This window comes from Triticum aestivum, chromosome 4A, assembly GCF_018294505.1.
Source record: "Triticum aestivum cultivar Chinese Spring chromosome 4A, IWGSC CS RefSeq v2.1, whole genome shotgun sequence".
Taxonomy (NCBI): Eukaryota; Viridiplantae; Streptophyta; class Magnoliopsida; order Poales; family Poaceae; genus Triticum; species Triticum aestivum.
In genome coordinates, this window is record NC_057803.1 from 726,088,838 (window position 1) to 726,110,778 (window position 21,941).

A 21,941-nucleotide genomic window follows, 5' to 3' on the forward strand; every position below is an offset into this window, starting at 1 on the left:
ACTCCGGTATTTATAGTTTTGGGATCGGGCCGGCTGTTCTGGTGCTCTTTTGTATGGAAGCGATACCCATTCACATCATACTTTTTACATGTCATGACAGCAGGGTCAAAACCCATGGAAACCCATCTCAATTCATCATCCATAGATATGTTCGGATCTTTTCCCTACAAGTATAATTGAAATTGTTGCGTGCATTAGTTCGGTTAACTAATAAATGTTGAACTAGGTATTTAATAGGGGAGTGTGGAAAATTACTTTCTCCATGAACCAAGCAATTTTTTTTACGTCCAGGGTTTCCATGACGGAGAAGAGTAAGTGCCTCCGCCTCAGTAGCAGGATTCATTCCCGTCCATTCCTCTTGAACGAAATCACTAAAAGAAGAAAAGCAGTGTTAGACCGGGACTAAGTGAACATAGAACATGATGATGTGGAAGACATAAAGGAATGGTAGTGGTATTACTTCATCCACACTTCCTCAACTTCCTTGATGTTGTGAAAGATATAGAACATGATGTCCTCCCACTCTTGTCGTGGCATGTTATAAGATTTCGAGGCCCCATCCCTCCCACCTTGCGCGTTGAATAGATGGAGCCTGGGTTGATACTTGGGCTCTTCTATATTGTATCGAGGCACCTTGTTATGCATATGGGGAACGTGGTCTGTATAGTATGATGTCCTGAGGTCTGACACCTCCTCTAGGATAACTGCCTCAGCTATGGAAGCTTCAATCTTAGCTTTGTTTCCACATTTCTGTCGGAGATGCTTGTTCTGTCTCTCAGGGCCATACTGCCAGCGATTATGCACGGGACCCCCCAACAATACCTCATTCGCGAGGTGCAGAATAAGATGTGTCATCGGAGTAAAGAAGCCTGGCGGAAATATCTTCTCTAGCTTGACTATCAACTCCGGTGCCTTCTTATGCAACTTTTCAATCACGTCTTTACTTACTTCTTTAGCACAGAGCGTGCGAAAGAAATGGCTTAGCTCGGCAAGCACTCGCTAGACATGCTCGGGGACATAGCCTCGAACCATAACCGGCATTATCCGCTCAATCCATACATGGTTGTCATGACTCTTCAGGCCGGTCACTTTGCCCGTTGAAAGATTGACTCCCTTGCTTATATTCGATGCATAACCATCGGTGAACTTCAAAATGTGTTTTAGCCAGATAAGTACTTCCTTTTTTTCTGGCGGTTTAAGGACAAAATCAGCATCTGGCTTGAACCAGTTTTTTCGACCGCCTGTGGGAGGCTTCATGTTCAGACGTGGTCTATCACAAATTCTCTGTTGATCGGCTCTAGCTTTAACTTTATCCTTCGTCTTATCAGGAATGTTGAGGATCGTGTGGAAAAGGGACTCCGCCACATTCTTTTCGGTGTGCATCACATCGATATTGTAAGGAAGTTTGAGGTCCTTGAAATAGGGAAGCTGCGAGAAGGGGGTAATGTGAGTCCAGTTGGGCGTCTCACCATATCCCTCGAAGCCTTTGGCTTTGGCTTTAGCTTTGCCTTTGACTTTAGGCTGGAGAGCTTTTAGCTGAGCAAGAACATCTGCCCCCGAAAATGTTGGAATCTCGGTTACTTCATGAACAACCCGGCCTTTCGTGAAGTTCTTCTTGTCTTCCCTGTCTGGATGGTCTGGAGGGAGGAACTGTCGATGCAGGTCAAAGGCTACATCTTGCCACCCTTACTCAGCCAAATCATTCGCAGAGCCTGCATGCACACTGGGCATGGCATCTTCCCACTTGTACACCATCTGCAGAATAGAGCATAGCCAGGAAAGTCATACATGCAATAGTGCAACCAAACTTTCATCAAGAAATTTCTCTGCAGATCCCGGCCTTATGTCAACCTCGGAAAGTACCAAGAATGGTGAAAAGCATCCACCAGCGGCTGCATAAACACACCCAATTGCTTCCCCGGGTAATCAGGCCCCGGAATGATGAGCGACAAGAACATGATCTTGCGTTGCATTAGGGCACCGGGAGGAAGATTGAGTGGAATTACAAACACGGGCCAGCAGCTGTATGGATTGGACGACATACCATACGGATTCAACCCATCACTTGATATGGCTATTCTGACATTCCCAGCCTCGGCTGCTTCCTCGGGGTATTCTTCATCCAACGACTTCCATGCTTCCCCTTCTGATGGATGTACGATTTTTTTATTGTACCTTATACCTTCCTTGTGCCACATCATCATTTTGGCAGACTCCTTCGTGATGAAAAGGCGTTGCAGTCATTTTATAAAATCAAGATACCGAAGAACCTTAACGGGGATGGTTAGCTGCTTTTTCTCACCATCCTCACCGACCACCTCAATGTACCGAGACGAACCCCACTGCCTACAGTACTTGTCATCCGCATACTCGTGCCTAAACAAAAGGCAATTCTTCGGGCAAACATCTATTTTCTCATAATCCATAGAGAGTGCCTTCATGATTTTCTTTGTATCGTACATGCTTTTCGGCAGTTCATGACCCTCAGGGAGGCTGTTAGCCCATACTACCAGGAATGCTTCGAAGCATTTCTGGCTACAGCTGTACTCAGCCTTGACTGCAATCAGTTGCGAGATGGCATCCAGCTGAGATATTTTCGCATCTGCATAAAGAGGTTTCTTCGACGAGGCCAAGACCTCCAAGAAGGCCTTTGCGGTTGCCTCCGGCTCCTCCGGTTCATTCTCTGAAGGTGTCGCATTTGCCGTTTCGGCAAATAGCCGAGAGAATGTGCTCCGGAGAACAATGGGGAGGCGCCACTGAAATCCTGTCTCGGAACGGGGTAGAACATGGAGAACATACCCAATCTACACATCCTCGGGCTGTCCATAGAAAACGCTGGACAATCCGAAAGAGCTGCGGTGATAAATATGCAATTGAATGCATATTTATCGATGCAACCCTTTCGGACGGGAGACACCTAGGTTACATTAGTTGACTTGAGAATGAAATCTAGTGATATGAAAAAATGGAGGAGATGGGCTTGTAGCTCACCCTCAGCTGTAGAGGAAGTAGTCGAACAGCAGAGGGGTGCTCAGGGGGACCAACGCGTCGGACAACGGTCACTCCGATGAAATGCGACACCACAAAGCCTGCAAATTCCATCGCGACAAAAAATTAGAACATCACAACTCATAGAACATCACAATATCATCATCATCTAAAAATCATCGAATCATAAAAAAATCGTCATCTATCATCATCATCATCATCTAAAAATTATCGAAGCATAAAAAAACATAAACATCTATCATCAACATCATCATCTAACAATCATCTATCATATATCATCTATCATCATCATCATCATCTCAAAATCATCGAAGTATAAAAAAACATCATTATCTCTCCTCATCTAACAATCATTGTCATCATCATCTAAAAAAAATCCGTACGAACAAGCTATGAACATCACATTTTTCTCAAATAACTAATTTTTAGCAAGACCATTATATAAGTGTCAAAAAATATTTCATCATTGTTTTGTAGCAACACCATCATGATCAAAATACCACCGTGCAAAAAGTATATAATCACATCACAAAACAACATTGACACTTCAAACTAAAAAAAACTCATATTTCTAATAACATCCATTGATCAATATTTTGCAAACTAACTACATCTAACAAATATGACATACATTCCATCTACCTATGCATTCATCCACCTAAAAACAGTAGCAAACCACTAAAAAAGAAAGAAAAAATAGCTCACGTAGAGGGCCGGCTGGTCGGGTCGGAGGAGGGGGCGCCGGCGGTTGGGGGCCGGTGATGAGCAGCAGCAGAAGAAGGGCCGACTGCTCCAGCCGGCCGGGAAGGGGGCACCGGACCCGTGGCCGGCGTCGAGTCAGCCCTTGCGGGACAGAAGGGGGCGGGCGCGGACAGGGTGGCGCGGGGCGGGGAGGACGGTGGTGTGGCGCAGGGCGGGGAGGACGGCGGCGCACCGCGGGTGGGTGGGGGAGACGGGGGAGGCGCGAGCGGCGGCGGGCTTGGGGCGGGGCGTCACGGGGTCGTGGTGGGGAGGCGCGGGCGGCGGCGGGCTCGGGGCGGGGCGGCGCGGGGTTGGTGCGGTGCGGGTGGCGGCGGGCTCGGGGCCGGCGGTGGCGTGCTAAGGGCGGGCGGCGGAGATGGTGGGCGGCGGCGGAGATGGTGGGCGGCGGCGCGGGTGTGGGTCGGGGGGAAGCGGGAGATGGGGAATGGGTGGTGGGGGGCGAACCACAGCGGATAAGGTCAAACCTATGCCGACGGCCTGGCCAAATCGGCAGAGCAAGATTCTGGTTCTAGTTGGTTTAATGAATAGGAGTGGCCCATTTCTCAAAAAAAAAAAATCTTGCGCGCACACTTTTACATGGTCCGAGAAAATAGGAACAAATTTGAAGTTACTTGTTAGATCTTAAGAACAGAATTAAGAGTGAACAAATACGACACCAGAAAAACAACAGTACTCTAGTTTTCTAGGTGGGCAAGAGCTCTGGCCCACACGGTCCTTGACGTCGAGTAGCTCCAGACGACCGCGAGTACTTGGAGGCCTGACTCACAAAATTTACTCACATTTTTCCTGTCATTTTTCTTCAAAAGTTCACAAGTGTTAGTAGTAAATCAAAACTGTTTTTTTGTTGTGGGGTTGGGGGGGGGGGGGGGGGGGGCAGGGCCCTGCCTGGTCCCACTGGTACACCATCTTTTTGATTCTTTAAAACCTCAAACTAACAAAACCATTTATAATCCAACAAACTGGAAAGTTCAGAAAGTAGTTTTTTTTAGCCGAAACAAGCTCAAAAGAACAAGCAAATTAGTACTACTACTTTTTAGCCCTGGTTAATATGAAGAAATGATTAAATATTTAGTCAATCCTCAAAACAACATCATATTAGAGTATAAACTAAAATCACAACAAAGTGAGGAAGTATAACATAATTTGTTATGTTGCTTTGAATCTCTGTGGTCATTAGAAATACATTCATTACCTGACAAAGTCTGTCAACCAGAATTATATAACAAATTGAAATATAAGCCACCCAAGCACATCCAGGAGACCATGACTATCCTGGTGCACCCGCAAGGAATACCTTTTCACAACGGGCAAGGCGCATGCATGGCTAATAGAGCTGCTGCTCAGGTCCAAGAGGTTGTGACTGAAGCAGTATGGCGATAGGGGAATCGCCTTAGCCTGGCCGCCCTCCCACCCACAGCTGCTACAGGAGGGCCGACGGCACCGCGACAACAATTCTCCAGCGGCTTGACGATGACTTCATTCTTCGGCAGTCCAACCTTGACTCCAAGACTTCTGCAGTTAAAAAAGCATATTTATTATATAGAAAATATTGCGATGAAGGAACAAAATCCTAATATGTCATTTAAATTGATAGAAAGCCTTGAGAAATCAGTAAAGTAGAATCTAAAAAGACCTGCTAGAAGTACTCTTGCATGCACCCTAGTTTCCTTCTAAAATCAAGAAATTCATGAGTAGTCCTTAACTTCTTTCCTTCAGTGCATGCCTCAATGATATGTTGAGACCAGAATAAACATATACCAGCCAGTACTATTACACACATAGTTAATCGCCGGGGTCAAACATATTGTAGTGGTTCAACATATGGCGTCTTAAGACATATCTTTACGATTCTTATACACGAGAGGCATTATGATTTTTTACTGTCAAATTACATAGTGTCCCTCCCTTCATTCCACTCTACCTCTCCCAGTCATTTGTGCCTTATTGAGTGCTGCACCATAAGCTTGCTCTCCTTCTTGTCTGCCTCGCCCAACCAACTTCTTCAGCCTCCAATTGTACACACAATAACTTAATTCTCAGTGCAATCTATTTATAGGGCGAAAACTACAAACCTTTATCAATAGGAGGGGGGTGGGTGATCATTGAATCGATCAGCCATGGTTCCACAAAGAAAATAAGTTCTAGCCTATATATTTAGTTAATTGCGTAATCGAGCATTTATTTGGGTCATCCATTTCCTTTAACCACGTCAAAATAACGATCCTTTTTTTTTTTGCTTCATGGAACTGCAAAATGGCACATAATTAAAATACCAGCTACCATTATCAACAAGCTGCATACTGATGACCATCACCCTTCCAGAAAAAAATCCTCCAGTCAACAATATCTTCAGAAAAGATAGTAGAAACAACTCGTAGGAAGCTCTAACTGAGAAATATGATCTCACATTATTGGGATCTTCTGACTCCCTTATTATTTTTGGTGGTACTTAGTCCCGGTTCTGGATTATTTCATCATGGGTGTGCTCCTAGTTCATATGGATGAGATGAAAACCAAAAAACACCTATATGTGAAGGAAGCAAGGAAACTACATTTAGTATAATCAGTCACACCTTTGAGTGCAATTCATGTACATCTCTATCCTTTGCGATCAATATGTGCTACAATAAGATGCAAAATCCTTCAATTTTTGAGGAGGATAGCATGTAGACTCATGTGTACAGATGTTGTATATATAACGACTGCAGGAAGATCACAATGAATCTTCCAAGCTCCATATATTCATAAAACAAATCGCAGCCAGACTGTTGAACATAATTATTAACAAGAAATAATTCTGCTGGACATGGACATACCATGCAATCAAGATCATTATTATCATGGGATGAAGTGAAGTTTCCCCACATATTTTACCTTGTCTTGCAGATGATTTTCCTTCATGACAAAATACAGCACCGGACATTATAGATTCATTATCAATAGAATTCTGCCCCTAGCATCACTTTGTTCAACTGCAGAAACTTCTGAAGCAGTTCTGTAGTATTTTGTAGTTCTGTACATGTCCTTACATCATCATCTATTGGAGTACTTGTTGGTAGATATGGTGCTTGTTGAGTTGTCCTTCTTGTTTCTTAACCTTAGAAAACAACCCTCGCGACATAAGAGGAGCATACCATGGAGCCGAACAAGCTCCACTGCTCCAGTACAAGCCTCCGGCTCGTCCTCTAAGTCAAGGTTGCCGGATCCATGATGTGCTTCTCGAGCTCCGTGACAATGGCCTGATAGTCGTTGTTGATGCACTGGTCGACGAACTGGCCAGTTAGGCACAGGCGTCGAGTGGACCGGCAGCATAGTGGGACGGTGGCGTGGCGTCGTTGACAGTGAGCCGAGGCAAACCATGGAGTCGGGCTGCGGCCGACGACCGGGTGGCCTTGGCCATGCTGCGGTAGGCGGTGGATAGATGATGCCTGCAGGACGCGGCTTGGCAATCGGGCTAATGGAAGCGGACGGAAGTCGGATTGCGCCGAAGGGACTTGGCGGCGGCACTCTAAACCTAGCTTTCATCGCTCGTTATCCAGCCGTGCAAGGCGTGGGGCGCAGGCGAGAGCAGCGGGGGCAATCTTTTTCTTCCTGATATTGCGGGGTGGGGAATCGTCACGTCCTCTTTTTTTCCTTTTTAACGAAGGGATGCGGGGTGGCTATTTTCTTCGATCGACAGAACCTGGGACGAACGAACGAACAAGGTACGAACTGCTCCATTAGGAGTAGATATAACCTTTGAGGTAATTTAAATTTATTACCATATTCAAAATTTCCTGAGTTATGGACTTACCATACCTGGATTGATAGCATTTGGGGTAATTTAAATTTATTATCATATAATTACCATATTCGAAATTTCCTGAGTTATGGCCTTACCATACCTGGATTGATTTATTACTATAATTATCATATTTGAGATTTCTGAGTTTATAGCCTTACCATATGTGGAATAATTGTGATTGATTACCATAAATACGTTGGGTATTGCCGGCCAGACGAGAAAAGAGGAAAACCGATGGAAAGGGGTGGTGGGATGTGGGACGGAAAAAAACCAGATGAAAGTGGTGGGACTATTCAACCAACTCGTCCATTAGGAGTAGAGATTTTTAGGATTATTTTTTCTGGGGAGATCAGTACAATTCATAACCACCATTATTAGTTGTCAAAAAAAAAAGATGGAGCGCACAAATCGGCAGTACAAGCACAGCCAAAAAAGGTTAAGATATTCTTGCTAAAGCTCCTTCATGTCAGTATCGCCACTATTAGCGCTGCTCATGTAACACACACACACAAACACAGATATATAAGAAACTCTATTCAAGACCCTGGGTGAAGAATAAATAATTCCTCGCCCCGGTCGAACAACCCAGCCAATCGGCAGGCGACTCGACTACATCGCACCCGCCCGCACCGCTCTCCAGCTGAGGTAATTTATTCCCTACCAACTGTTTTTTTTACGATGGGAGCAGATCCCACTCCCCGTAGTTTCTGAAGCTATTGGGAACCGGCGAGCGGTATCGGAGGTGAGCGGCTAGGTTTCCGCGGCGAGCCGACGGTAGCTGTCGGTGGATTCAGGTCTGCGCCGGCGCTGGGAGTGGCCCTGTTGGCTGGCTGCAGCGTTGAGGCGAGCAGCGTTTTGAGAAGCTTCCCGACGGTGGCAGCATCGTTGGCCGACGGCCGTGCCACGACCCGCCTCCACCCTCCGCTCCCTTTGTCGCGCCGGCGATGGCCCGGCCTGCCTTGCCGTTCCCTCCCCGAGCCCTGCCATATCCTGTCGTGTGTCCTCATCCCATCGGCGCTGGGATCCATCCCGTTTCCTTGTTGTGCATGCATAATATAAGTTAATAACAGGGAGTCTCCATATGTAGCGACGGTCGCGGCCCCCTTCCTACAACCTTTGAAAGCAGACCCCGCGTAAGATGCCCCAACTTCTTCAACCAGCTGCTACCCTCTGGACAGGTTTCTCTCTTTTCCTCTTTCCTTCTCTCCCTCTGTATGTGTGTGCATGAGTGCGTCTGTATTCCACTGACTAGTCAGTACTGATGTTTAGATTAATTGGCATGTTATGCAGGACGAGTATTGTGCAGGAAGCCCCATTAGTAGGTTTATTATTATTATGGTTTGGCTTTGGCCTGTATGTATATTCCCATTTAGGAATCAGCTACTGTTCCACAGTAGCACGTCTCTCATTCTAAATCTCAAACGTATTTTAGAAATCTCATATTAATCCTTTTTTATGACATAATTGGAGAATCCTCAAACAAAATTTGTTGATTTGATGGTTGCAAACCTTGATGTTTCCATTTTTCAAATGCCATGTAATGTTTCTCATAGGCTAGACATATACATGTTGGCTTAAATGTGCATTTCAGCATTTGTGCTTGGCTGTCCATCTAAATTCAATTTCTTCCTTTATTTTTGTTGGTTTGATGATGCATTTCTCTCAGAGCTTAGTTATACTGTTGTCAGCTGAATTTAATCGTAGAATGATGTTCTTTCCATGTCATGTAAAAATAGCAACCTTCTCTTCTTTATGTTATGATTTTAAAATGTTATAGGTATACTGTTGTTAACTGAATTTAATTGTGGACTGATCTGATTTCCATGCCATGAGCATGTATTGATTTATTCTCCCATGGGAAATATCTGCTCCATGCTCCAGTTTGGTCACATTTAGTTAGAAATTCAGTTATCTGAATTTAAATATATTGCCCATATGCAGAGGTTAAGCATTGTATTTTTTTATTTTGATCTCAGACCCATATTTACTTGTTTAGGGCATAGCTGTCCTACAAGTTAAATAATTGTTTTGAGCCGAGATTATGTGTCGCCACCTTCCCCTCTCCATACACGATCGCCAGCCACACCTACATCAATTACTGTTTGGTTCTCTCTTGTAAGTATTCCTCCATCGTCCACTTATTTCTCTTCCTTTTCCTCGTCCAAAAATCTAGGTTTTTCAGATTTCCATCTCTCCCAGGCTCCCCTTCTCCTGATTATTTTGTTTGGTTATGTTAGACGATTGTAAAATTAGCAAGAGTTTCTTGTAAAAAATATTGTTGTTTAGGCACCATGCCACTGCATGCTAAGATTGTTGTTGTGTAGTAACTTCAATATTTCCCCCTCCTTTTTCTACAAAATGTGTAAATGTAGTTAGATTTAGGGAAACATGAGATTTTGTTAAAAAAAACTTCAGATATCTTTGTCGTTTGGATATCAAAGTTCAGTATTATTGCTGTTCCGAAATAGTCATAATCATATAAGATTGTTCAACTACTTGTACACGCTAGTCTTTTATGAAGAATCGAGGAAAAAGGCCATCGAATCGCTTTGAGGTTGGGAGCAGCGGCAACATCGATAAAATCTTAACCAGATAGGTGTCATATATATCCAGTCTTGCATGATGAGATTTTTGTTTTCCATACAAGGTCAATTGCACTGCTTCGCCTTCAGTTTCCCAAACCAAGCTTCGATCTCCTTAAAATACTCGCTACTAGACGATAACATATGTTTACCCTCCTTGCTTTCAGTCAACAAAGTAATTTGTCATAATAAAATTAGTTGCGCATGTAGCAACTTAGCATGCTTTCAAGTGAAATTAATTTAGTCAACTTACTAAATTTGAACCGGTATCAGAAATTGTGCCTACTAGCTCAATTATCGGGGCTTATTCTTCCTTAATGACATTATGTCTAGTAGCCTCCAGCTCAGACCATATTTAGGAGTTACTTGTTCAATTCATTATGTATCAAATTTATAGAGCATGGTGCTCCTTGCAAATCAGTTCAACTGTCATACTCTCGTTTTGTGTGGAAATCACACGTAAAACAAGAGTATGACATATATCTTAAAAATTCGTGTTTCTTCTCACTACAACAAAGTCATTATTCTACTATCGTACAATGGACTATGTATACGTATGATTGCCACACAAAACAAGAGTATGACACTTAAACTGGTTTGCAAGAATTTTTTTAGATATCCTCCCACTGATTTGTACAAATGAGTCTTTTTCTCGTGTTTTATCTGCCGCCATGGTTAAGGACAGCTAGCAAGGTTCTACCAACTTGTGTGCTTTTCCCGCATGCTTTTGCTGGACTATGTATCATCATTCTGGTCACGCCAACAAAATGGTTGGGTATTGCCTGGTTTGCATGATGAGAGAATATTTCTGTGCGTTGTTTTCTTTGTAAAATGCTCTCTCTTGTTGTCATGTCTCTCGATTTGGAAAATGCTCTGTGGTAGAAGACGAAACAGTAGTGTGAAAAGAAACAGTAGTGTCTTTTTATAGTGATGATGATATCTTCTGTTCTTTCACCAGGGAGAAGAGAAGTGTGCAAAAATCTTCCTACGAAATTTTGGTGTGGTTAAGCTGGCAATCTCCTTCACAATCTGGGCAAAAGATATTCTGGCAGCCATTCTACTTGCTGCACTGCTTTCTTATGTATTTGAATTTTCTGGTTGTCACCAAACCTGTGTGAACAATCGGTGTTGATGTTCCCTTTCCTCCTCCCTCCTCTATGTACACTGTTTACATGACGATACCTATATCTATATAGGAATTCAGCTACATATGTTAGATACTAAAGTTGAGAAAGAACATAAATATATGCATCTTGCGTTGGGAACCGACAACGGTACTAACATGGAGGTATACGTAGCTGGATGATGCCACAATGAGTTGTTGCTGGCCATTGCAACAATTGGGCAGTCGACAGACGTCCAGAAATATGTTTGAGGCAGACCGTGAGACACACAAAGATATTTGGAAAATCTTCAGTGTCCAAAGATTGGAAAATACATGACCAAAACTACATTGCCAATCCCCTCCTCGGTCATATAAAAAAGTTCCATAAAATTATTATATCCATAAAATAGCCAGACATACCTAGTATAAAATAAGAACACATCATCACCTACTCACTCCGTAAAATTACGGCAACATCATTTGATTTCTTAACTGCCACTTTTAAGCGCCATATAGGTTGCACACATGCACGATGTAATTAAATTACTGGCATGCAGGAGGTAATATACGGTGCTCTCCTTTGCTTTACGGAAGAAAGAAGTTCCTTTTCCAGGCTGTAACTTTAGCCCACATGCTTGGCATCCTTATTATTGCAGACCCCATACAGTTTGATCTCCTCGAGGTATAACAAGTGCTCCATGCCGGCTGGTACAGTGCCACCCCAGTCGAACGCACAGATCCAGAGTGTTCGTAAACTGGGCATAGCACCTGCCTCGAAGCCCAGGTACACTGTAGCGTCTTTACTAGACCAGATTTTTAGGGACTCCAAAACTGGGAATAGCCCCGTGCCTAACATAGCTCTTACATCAGGGATTTCACCTGCGTAGAGTTCCAGGTCGACGAGGGAGGGAAGCTCTCCAAGCAGATGAACATCCTGAGTTGATGTCTCTTCAACATACAGCTTAAGGAAGCGCAGGCAATGGAGACCACACAACCATTTTGGAACTCTCCATAACTGCCAAAAAGGCAATTCAAGACGCTCAATATGTTGAAAAGGATTGGATAATGAGCCCAGCTGCTGGTTATCCTCACGCTCATAATGCTCGCCAGAGACCAACAGAGATTCAAGGTTATATAGCTTTCCAATGGAGCAAGCCAAAGCATCAACGTTTGGAAACCCCAAACTAAAACCTACTGACATATGCAGTTCACTCAGATTGGTCAGCTTGCTGAGCCCCATAAAACACTTCAGCGAGCTCTTTTCCATGTCAAGCCCTCGCAGAGTCCGCAGTGATTTCATATTCCCGATACCTTCAGGCAGCTTTGTCCAATTTGGAAGAAGCATATAGGACAGGCGGGGCAAATGAACTATATCTGAGGGGATGCTCTCCATCAGTCTGCACTTTTCTATGTCCAGTGTCTCCAAGTAAACAAGCTCGCCAAGTTTAGTAGGGAGCTTTATTTTTCCATAAGCACTTACCGTCAGACACCTCAGCTAAAACAATTGTCTAACAGCGGTGAGGTCAACTATCTCCTCCGACACATAGTGCCCCTTCAAAATGATTAGAACCCTGAGGTACTTGAACCACAAAAGAGGGAGTATAGGCTTATTGAACAGTAATGATCGAACTTGTGACAGCCTAGCAGCAATAGCCGTGTCATATGTTGCTCCACCAACAGCCTTGGAGCACAGGGATAATCGGCGAACCTTGTATTTGCAGAGATGCAGCTGTCTTGCCATGTCCTCAGAATTGTATGCCACACTTACAAAATTATCTTCTACACACTTGCTTAGGATCAAATCAAGCATCATGTCGTGCACTCTGCAAGACAACACCTCTCCATACTCAGTTTCTGCCGGCTGAATCATGCTTCTATTGACAAGCTCATTGAAATAACTCCTGCCAACAGCCTCCAAATCTGACCCATGCAAACTGCTGACGAAGCCTTCAGCTATCCATTGTTTAATCAGATCATCTCGCCATATGATGTGGTCCTCAGGATACATACCAAGGTACAAAAAACATCTTCGGAGATGAAGAGGAAGATGTGTGTAGCTAAGGTTTAATATACTATTCATCTCTTTCAATGAAGGATTTGTGGCGGAATGGACACTCAAAGAATTCCTTATGTTCTCCCACTTTTTCCTTAATCCCCGTTGAGTAGCTAATAGGCTAGCTATAGTGATAACTGCAAGCAGCAATCCACCACACTTCTTCAGGATTTCAGCCCCGACGTCTTCAAGATAGCGTGGGCAAACAACTTCGGGCCCAAATACCCTATTGAAGAATAACTTTCTCGAGTTCTGATCACTGAGGGGCTTCATTGTATAAATGCACTCACGGTTATTGTGACAGGCCATACCAGCCACATCTTCCACTCGTGTGGTTACAATTATTCTACTCCCATTTCCATTTTTTGGAAAAGCACTACTAATAGTATTCCAGGCTGATTGATCCCACAAGTCATCCACTATAATAAGGTACCTGTTGAAATGTTTGCACGAGGTTATATTGTAGCAGGATATGACTACGTTGAAGAAAGAAGCATACAAAATAAAAACAAACTTGATGTAAGCAAATCTATTGCTGGGATGTGTTGGTCCCTCCCTCTCCCTCCCTCCCTCACAAGACTCTGTGAATAATCTTCTTAGCAATTTTTTTACACTGAGTTAAAAAAGTACAATACTTCAATCAATTTTTTCCTAAGATGTATAGCGTGGAATCTGCTAAAGAAACATTATAGAATAGGAGCCTTTGATGAGAGATATGAGCAAGAGGCTTCAAGAAAGTTGTGTTTTCATAATTATATGAAGCCAGTAAAGAAACAAAAAATCCATTAGTATTTGAATCCGAGTACAAGGGAAAAAGGCAGAGTTTCTGCTCCAACGTGTTTTTTGCAATTTTGAATCTATATCACAAACTTAAAAACAAGAAAAAAAGTCAAACTTCCCACATGCTTGGACAAACAAGCATAACCAGAACATGCACTGACCAATTACTTGCTACTTCAAATTTAAGATAGTAGCCATCGCGAATGACTATAAAACGTAAGTAATTACCTTTTATCTGTGAGATACTTCCTTAGCTCTTCAATGATGTCGTCAAGCCCGCAATCGTGGGAAGAGACATTTATCCCAAGTTTCAATTGTAGGCGATTGAGAAGCCCTCTCAAATAAGGCCTCTGCGAAACCGAAAAGAATGCCACACAATCAAAATGCCCTTTGATCTTGTCAAACACTTGTTTGGCAAGTGTAGTTTTACCCAAGCCTCCAAAACCAACAATGGACGCAACCTTTAGTTTTTTCTGAGTATTCATCAACCAACGGATAACCTCTTCTCTAGGGCCTTCAATGCCCACAAGGTTAGCCGCCTCCTGGTAGACCGCTGGCATGCGAGCGTCGACAGCCACGGGGCCAAAGCTAGGCTTGCAATCATCGACCTTGTAACTCTCACGTCGAGCATTTGCTTCTACCGCAAGAGTCTTAAGCTCTTCCATCTGGTTGGAAATACGAGGAAGCTCGCACAACCTCTTGTGAAGTTCATCAGCCTCCGTGAAAAAGCCTACCTCAACATCCTCACCCCCGAATTGGCGGATGAAATCATCAATGCAATTTTCCATGTCATAGGAAATCTCCCTGAGATCATCCCTCCAATTTTTTACCCCTGGAGCAAGCTCATTCATGAGCTCCGGCAGCTCAAGAGCAGCGTGTATGGCGCTCAACTCATTCTCAAGGAACGACGCCTGCTTCCTTACCTCTTTCCGCTTATTGTACTCATCGTTGATGAAAGTGGTAAGCTTGCCACTAAGGGTGCTCATCACCCCGGTCACCACACTCATGGTTGATGTCCTCTTCTTCTGTTGTCTCACTTTGCCATCCTCCTGCTCCACCTCCAGCGATGATGGTTGTAGTTGGAGTGATGCAAAATAATCATCCATCAACTTTAGTTCATCCGTCATATTGGAGAAGCTTATCTGCAAAAGAAAATTGAAAACAATATTAGGAGGAATCACTAAATAGCGCATTTTGTACTAGCCGCCCATGAATGTGGTAAGCTTGCCACCGAAGGTGCTCATCACCACACTAGGCAAACTCCAGGTTGATGCCTTTCTCTTGTTCTCTTGTCTCACCTTGCCATCCTCCTTATCCACCTCTAGTGCCGATGGTTGAAGTTGGGATGGTGTGATAGAATTATCCATCAGCTAGCCACTAGCGACCGAATTACCCATCAACTTCAGCTCATCTGCTAGCTTCGAGAAGCTTATCTGCAATAAAAATGAAAACATGTTTAGGAGAAATCACTAAATAATGCGTATTGTACTCGGTGCCCATGAACGTGGTAAGATTGCCATGGAGGATGCTCATCACCCTAGTCACCACACTCACGTTTGATGCCTTCCTCTTCCTCTCCTGGTTCAATTTGCCATTGTCCCGTTCCACCTCCAATGTTGATGGTGGCAGTTTGGATGGTGTAGCAGCAGAACCATCCATTAATTTCAACTCATCCGCCAGCTCGGAGGCAATGCTTATCTGCAACAAAAATGAAAAATGCCCATGACACATCACTAAATAATTACTGGTAGATCATATATATTTACTATTGGGTGATTGTACCTGCCCTTCTGTTGAGGCACCTACGTCACTTGTAACAGGCCAATTTGAAATTTCCGCGTCACCCAGTATTCCACGGATGATAAACCATGTAGTCGGCCTGTTCCCTGGATAATAGTTTGTACATTGTAACCCTATCTCGGCATATGCCTTTAATTGTTCCAATGGTGTGTGACTATTTGATGTCCCAAACATGTCCGTCCAGCTTTCAACAACCTGCAATTTGATAACCATGGTTAGTTTTAAAGAAGGACGACATGCATTTAGAACAGAAAAACAAAAACAGACAGCCGTATTGATTAGGACCAGAGGCCAAATGCAAGGATAACTATCACAAACAATTTTGAATTTCTCACTTGATTATTTTTGTGTTATTAATCTTTCGATGCACATAATGACTATAGAAATCAAAATCAGCTTTATTTTACTTTATGTTTTGGGTGGAAGATCGCTGCAAAGACAACATTCAGATCTTGTCATTTGCAAATTCTAATGTTAATTCGATACACTAATTGAATATACGTTGAATTTTTTCCCAACAAGATTGTGGTTTTTTCTAAACAAGTTGTCTACAAAAAGAAATTTGTTGAAACTTATACAATATAATTACCTCCATAACACTGGAGCACTCCTTATGTCCCATAAGGATCTCCATTACAATAACACCCAAACTATATATGTCAGTCTTGAAGGTGATTTCTCCGCTAATTAGGAATTCTGGTGCCATATATCCCCTGCACAAAATTTTGGTGTAATCTGTTCGATTAGGTGAATGAAGAGTATGCAAAAACAATTGGCAGACGACTGATAAAAATATTAAGTTCGCAAAGAAAATTGCTAGCCTACATTGTCCCAAGCTTGTGATCAGTAATAGCCCGACTCTGGCTTCCACTTAAGCGCCGTGATAGACCGAAATCCGCAATTCTGGGCACCATGTTATCATCCAATAGTACATTCTGAGGTTTTAGGTCCATGTGAATAATACGCTGTTGGTGAAGATAATGTACGCCCTCACAGATCCCCTTGATTATTTGGTAATGTGTGGTCCACTGAAGTCGACAAGATGCATCTGCGAAGACTATACAATATAACAAATAGTTAGTACTATATGCGGTGGAATAAGCAGTCCAATGAAAAAAAAAGGGCTTTCATGAATAATTGCCTGATTTTGAAAGTTACTAAATATGCTAGCAAGTTCAAAGGAAGTTCTGTGGCAATTGGGGGGGGGGGGTTGGGATAACTGGCACTTCATTTCAAAATTGAGATACTCTGAATTTTTTTTTGGATGCTCGAGTAAGCTCTATCCACAACAGAAAAAGATATTAGTTAGTGTGCTCTTCTCTCTAAGGCAAGAAGGATGAGAAATCACAATATGCCCCCGAAGAGTGCATGTTCTGCAGCGGTATAAGAACAGAGCTGAAAACTACCATTTAGTGTGCAAAAGGAATTAACAAAGCTCAGAAGAGTGGCAAACAATAAATACTCTGGACTGCAGCTGGTAGATATTTACTACTACTATATAGTAGAAATGCAAGAAAAGCTATAAGGCTAATCTGATTTTACCGGAGAGATAGTCAGCAAGGCACCCTCTGGGCATGTACTCGAAGCAGAGCAGCCTATGCCGCACATCTGCCAAGACACGCTTCCCGTCGTATGGCATCAGTCCTTGCTGCGTCTCAGAGCAGTACCCTAGAAATCGCACGGTATTCTTGTGCTTGACCACCGCGAGACAGGTAACCTCGCTCTCGAAATTCTTGTCCAAGATCTCGTACCTCTCGAAGAGCTGCTTCACCGCAACAGTGCGACCACTTGGAAGCACTCCCTGCAACTCAAAGAGAATCGTGTCAGCTAGCTTGTCTCTGATTAATTCATTTCAGGATGGAGGGTCTGCTTGCCTACCCTGTAAACGGCTCCGTACCCGCCCCTGCCGATTTCCTGAGCTTCAGAGAAATTTCCTGTGATGGAGCTGAGCAGCGAGAAAGGTAGATTGACTGGATCCGCGGTTTCATCGAGCAACACTTTCTCCAGAGCAGCAAGTTGGCTGCTCTGGCCGCCATCCGTCATCTCGATTGTGGAAGTTAGGTGTTCTCCTGAAGCATAATTAGTGCTGTTCATTAGCCATACGTGCAATTAAGAAGAAACAGCAATTTTTTCAGAAAAAGATTACTAGTATATCTATCTGAAGTCTGAAGTCGACTTTGATCTAAAAGTTCAGTGATCCCCTGATTATAGCAACAAAAAGGTGAATATATGTGGAAACAAATTACAGTATATATCTATCTGATGAAGTCTGAAAGAGACTTCGATCTTAAATGTCTGACAGAAACGGACGGACCTCTGTTCTCCATTAGTTTTTTTTTTTTGCGAGTAAAAAAGCAAGCATTGAAGAAAAAGGAATCCCCTGATTAGATTAGATTAGATCTATGGAGGATACGGATCTAGCACCAACTAATCAAAAAGCAGGGGACGAGTCCCCATTTATCACCACCTTCTTGGCTTACGGTAGGTACCTTTCTCTGCCGGGGGAAGCGGCGCCGGCCGGGGCCCAGAGGTGAAGCGTCAAAGGATGGCTGAGGTCGGTTGGGCCGGAGAAGAACTTGACGGGAAGGGTGGGGGTCAGGGGGTGGGTGTGAGGCGGCGCCCTCGCCGGAGGAGTACCCTTCTTGACAGGGGAGGGTCGGAATGGAGAGGCGGAACGCGGAGGGGTGAAAGCGGCCGTTCAGACAATGGAATGGAGGACGACCTGGAGTCTGTGGGCGGAGACTCAGTGGAGAAAGAAACCACGCGTGTGTCTACCTTTCCGTCATGCGCGTGAGCCAGATGCTTTTGGATTTTATCTTCTCCAGGTGCATCTTAAGGCATCTCCAGTGGAGGCCCGCAAATTTCCTTCTGCATTCGTTCGTGGACAGAGGACCAGTCCACAGATAAGGATGCGGAAGGCCATCATCCAACTGTAGCCACATACATTTCAAACTCTCTCAACAAACCGAATGAATTTCATGCAAACACGGTCAGATTTTATATAAACATGACGGTTACATTTTTGAACATATTTTAATTAAAATGTAAAACTATGTGCACGTACGGTTGCGGAGCTTCACTCCCACGACATACACTAGTCTACAGCCGGCAGCGGCGGATCGTTTGTCTTCCCCGTGTCCGACAGCTCGCTCACCGGACTGCCGGGAGCCCCAGAGGTATATTCTTCCCTCAAAAGCACACAAGTCAGAGTATTAATTATAACACATAGGTGAACGGTACCGTGCAAGTCGAAGAGAGAGGTTAATTGGGGGGGGGGGGGGGGCAAGGTATGTGGTCGGAGGCGTTGCCCAGGGTAGGGGGGGGGGCAAGGTATGTGGTCGGAGGCGTTGCCCAGGGTAGGGGGGGGGGGGGAGAGCACATAACTCGGCTAAGCAGAATACCTACCCGCGATGAACATCACATGTGAACTCAACAAGAATAATGAACTGAACAGCATCCACACAGATATGTCCTTACCTTTGTCCATTTCCTCTGTCCCTCCCGCCTACGATTTTGATCTTGATGGAAAAATAACCATGATGGGAAAGGTACTACCGATTTTCCATTTGTTAGCTGAACAAAGCATAATTAATTTGAGCATGTCTGATAATGATCCTGAGATCAAAGCAATGCTTGATGCAAGAGATTACGAGTCAAAGGGCATCAAAAGTATGGCGCACGCTGCTGAAACCAGAGGAGACATTATTGACCACTACAAGCATCAGCGCTGGAAGGCCCAAAGTTGCGGATATGGAAGAACTACCTGTCCAACTCATCTCATCGCTGGTTCCGATGCCGCACGCACCATCGAAAACATAGAAGAAACTGGTGGAATCATTACTGAATTCCGTCGCCACCACTTTCGAAAGGGCTAATGTAATAGACACGTGTAGAAGAGAGCTGCCTACTGTTTCAAGAAGGGGAATCTATAGCCCCCACAAGTACATTGAGGCCTCCCCACAACACCCCCGCCGGGGAAGCTGGCGAAGGTGGAGGAGGCCGGCGATCTACCGATGGAGGAGGGGTGACCAAAAATGAGTATTGGTGTAGCGTTATGGTGCTGCAACAGAGAATGTGTACAATGGCTGGTGATTGAGAACATAGCTTAAGGAGAGCTGCATTATTGGACTAAACATTGGGCACAATTTTGGGCTGGATTGTGTCAAGGTCACCAGGAATTGTTGACGAAAAAGGGTTTCCCATCGCTTTATATTATAAAGCAACCACCGAATCACATGTTCAACAAGACAAAAGAAAGGAAGAAACAAACATAAACGACAAAGATACAAGATACCAAAGGAGCCACTGACAAGCCTCGAATGCACCAAGCACAAGCTTGATCATCGATGCCCTCGGCGAACAGGAGGCAACACACGCCGCGACTAAGCCGAGGTAGAGCCCGCTGCAGGAGGATTGTCACGCTCCATCATCTCCCTTGAGCCAGGCCATCCAGTCCGCCATCCATCTCTACCTCCGACGAGAGCCCCCTGCCCTCTAGTCCTGGATCAGAGGACACTGTGCCGTCGACAGGCAGAGTCGCTCACCCCTGAGCTCGCATGACCAGGACCAATGGGTTGTCGTGGACGGGATGACAAGCACGACTACCGCACCAGCAGCCGCACACCCCAACATCGCCAACGCCAACTTCAACCGCAAGGGGCCGAGCATGGACACCACTAACGATATCCAGCAGCCACCTCCCGTGCTGAAGCCTCGACCACCACTCTGGCGCCCCAAGATGGTGTCTTCAAGAAGAAAAACAACGCTGGAGCGTCGTCACCACCCAATCCGAAGATTTGGGATTTTCACCCGGGACGAGGAAGAGAAGGCGAGGGAGGGATGGCGAAGCCACCCTCAAGAAGGGGAATGACGCCGGAGCGCCGCCTTCATCATGGCCGCAACGAACAACCCGTGGTCAAACAAGAGGAACCACCATCGCCAGATCTGCTCCAAGGTCAAACGGGGAAGTGCCAGGAGCGAGGCACGCCTACGATCACCGCCGATCCGCCGATCCGCCGCCCACGCGGCCAGGAGCGGCGCTCCCCGCATCAGCATCAGCCACCCACCGAAGGGGGGCCGACTCGTTCCACCAAGGTGGCCGCCGCCACCACGCCAGGCGCACCCGCTCGGAGAGAGCACCGCCGAGGCCAATGTGCCGCCGCCACGCACCGACCCCGCCACGCCCTCAGCCAGCACCACGCCGCCATCCGCTGACCCACACCCGCGTCGGCCCTAGCGAGCAGGGGAAGGAAGGCCCCTTCGCCGTCGAGGCTGACTGGGCTTCGCCCGTCACCACGAGCCGGCGGCGTCGAGAGGGGAGTCAAGGAGGAGGGGGGCCTGCGACCAGCGGCTAGGGTTTCGCCTCCGCGTCACTCGTGGGAGCGACCAGGAGGGGAGGGGGGTCGGTCACCAGGAATTGTTAGAATGTAATTCCATAGCCTTACACGTTGTTGTATATACAACCACCGGGTTAGTAATGCATAACTATGAGCATTTGCATCACAAGTTCTTCTCTAAGTTCAGCCATTGCTCATTGCTATGATACCTCCAAGAATTTACATGTAAAGCCCATCGATATTGCTGGTGCATAACTAAGCTGTCTACATTGTAATAAGCAATATAGTGCATTCAGCACAACAGTCTCGAATTCACACGAAGACCACCACCACCATTCAGTTTCCTACCAAAACATTCCTGGATGCAACGTAAAAAAGTTTAGCAGATCAAGGCAAGAGCAAGCATATGTTACTTCAGCAAACATCTCATGAATCTGATTACCTCCAATAAGGAGAACAAGCAAACTACAGATAGATGCATGGAACAAACATAACACTTAACTACAAGCTCAGGCACATGACATTTATTTTAGGATGTAAACCCCTGTATATTTCATCCAAATTGGAATTAACTACACAACAAGGTTTAACAGAAGCAACAATAGGTAGCGCAAGTTTCTAACTCCTGGAGCTCAGGATGGCAAACACATAATTTTACAAGTCTTCATCAATCTCGCGACACAGCGTCTACCCATGGAGGGACATTCAGCTACATGGAGACAACCGCTCG

The 21,941-nt window shown here is 44.9% G+C and overlaps 1 pseudogene; it reads right to left on the reverse strand.

Annotated features, from left to right (window-relative positions):
- Nucleotides 1-11,560: 11,560 nt before the first annotated feature.
- LOC123088399 (disease resistance protein RGA5-like) lies at nt 11,561-18,603 on the reverse strand (annotated as a pseudogene).
- Between the last annotated feature and the right edge of the window lie 3,338 nt (nt 18,604-21,941).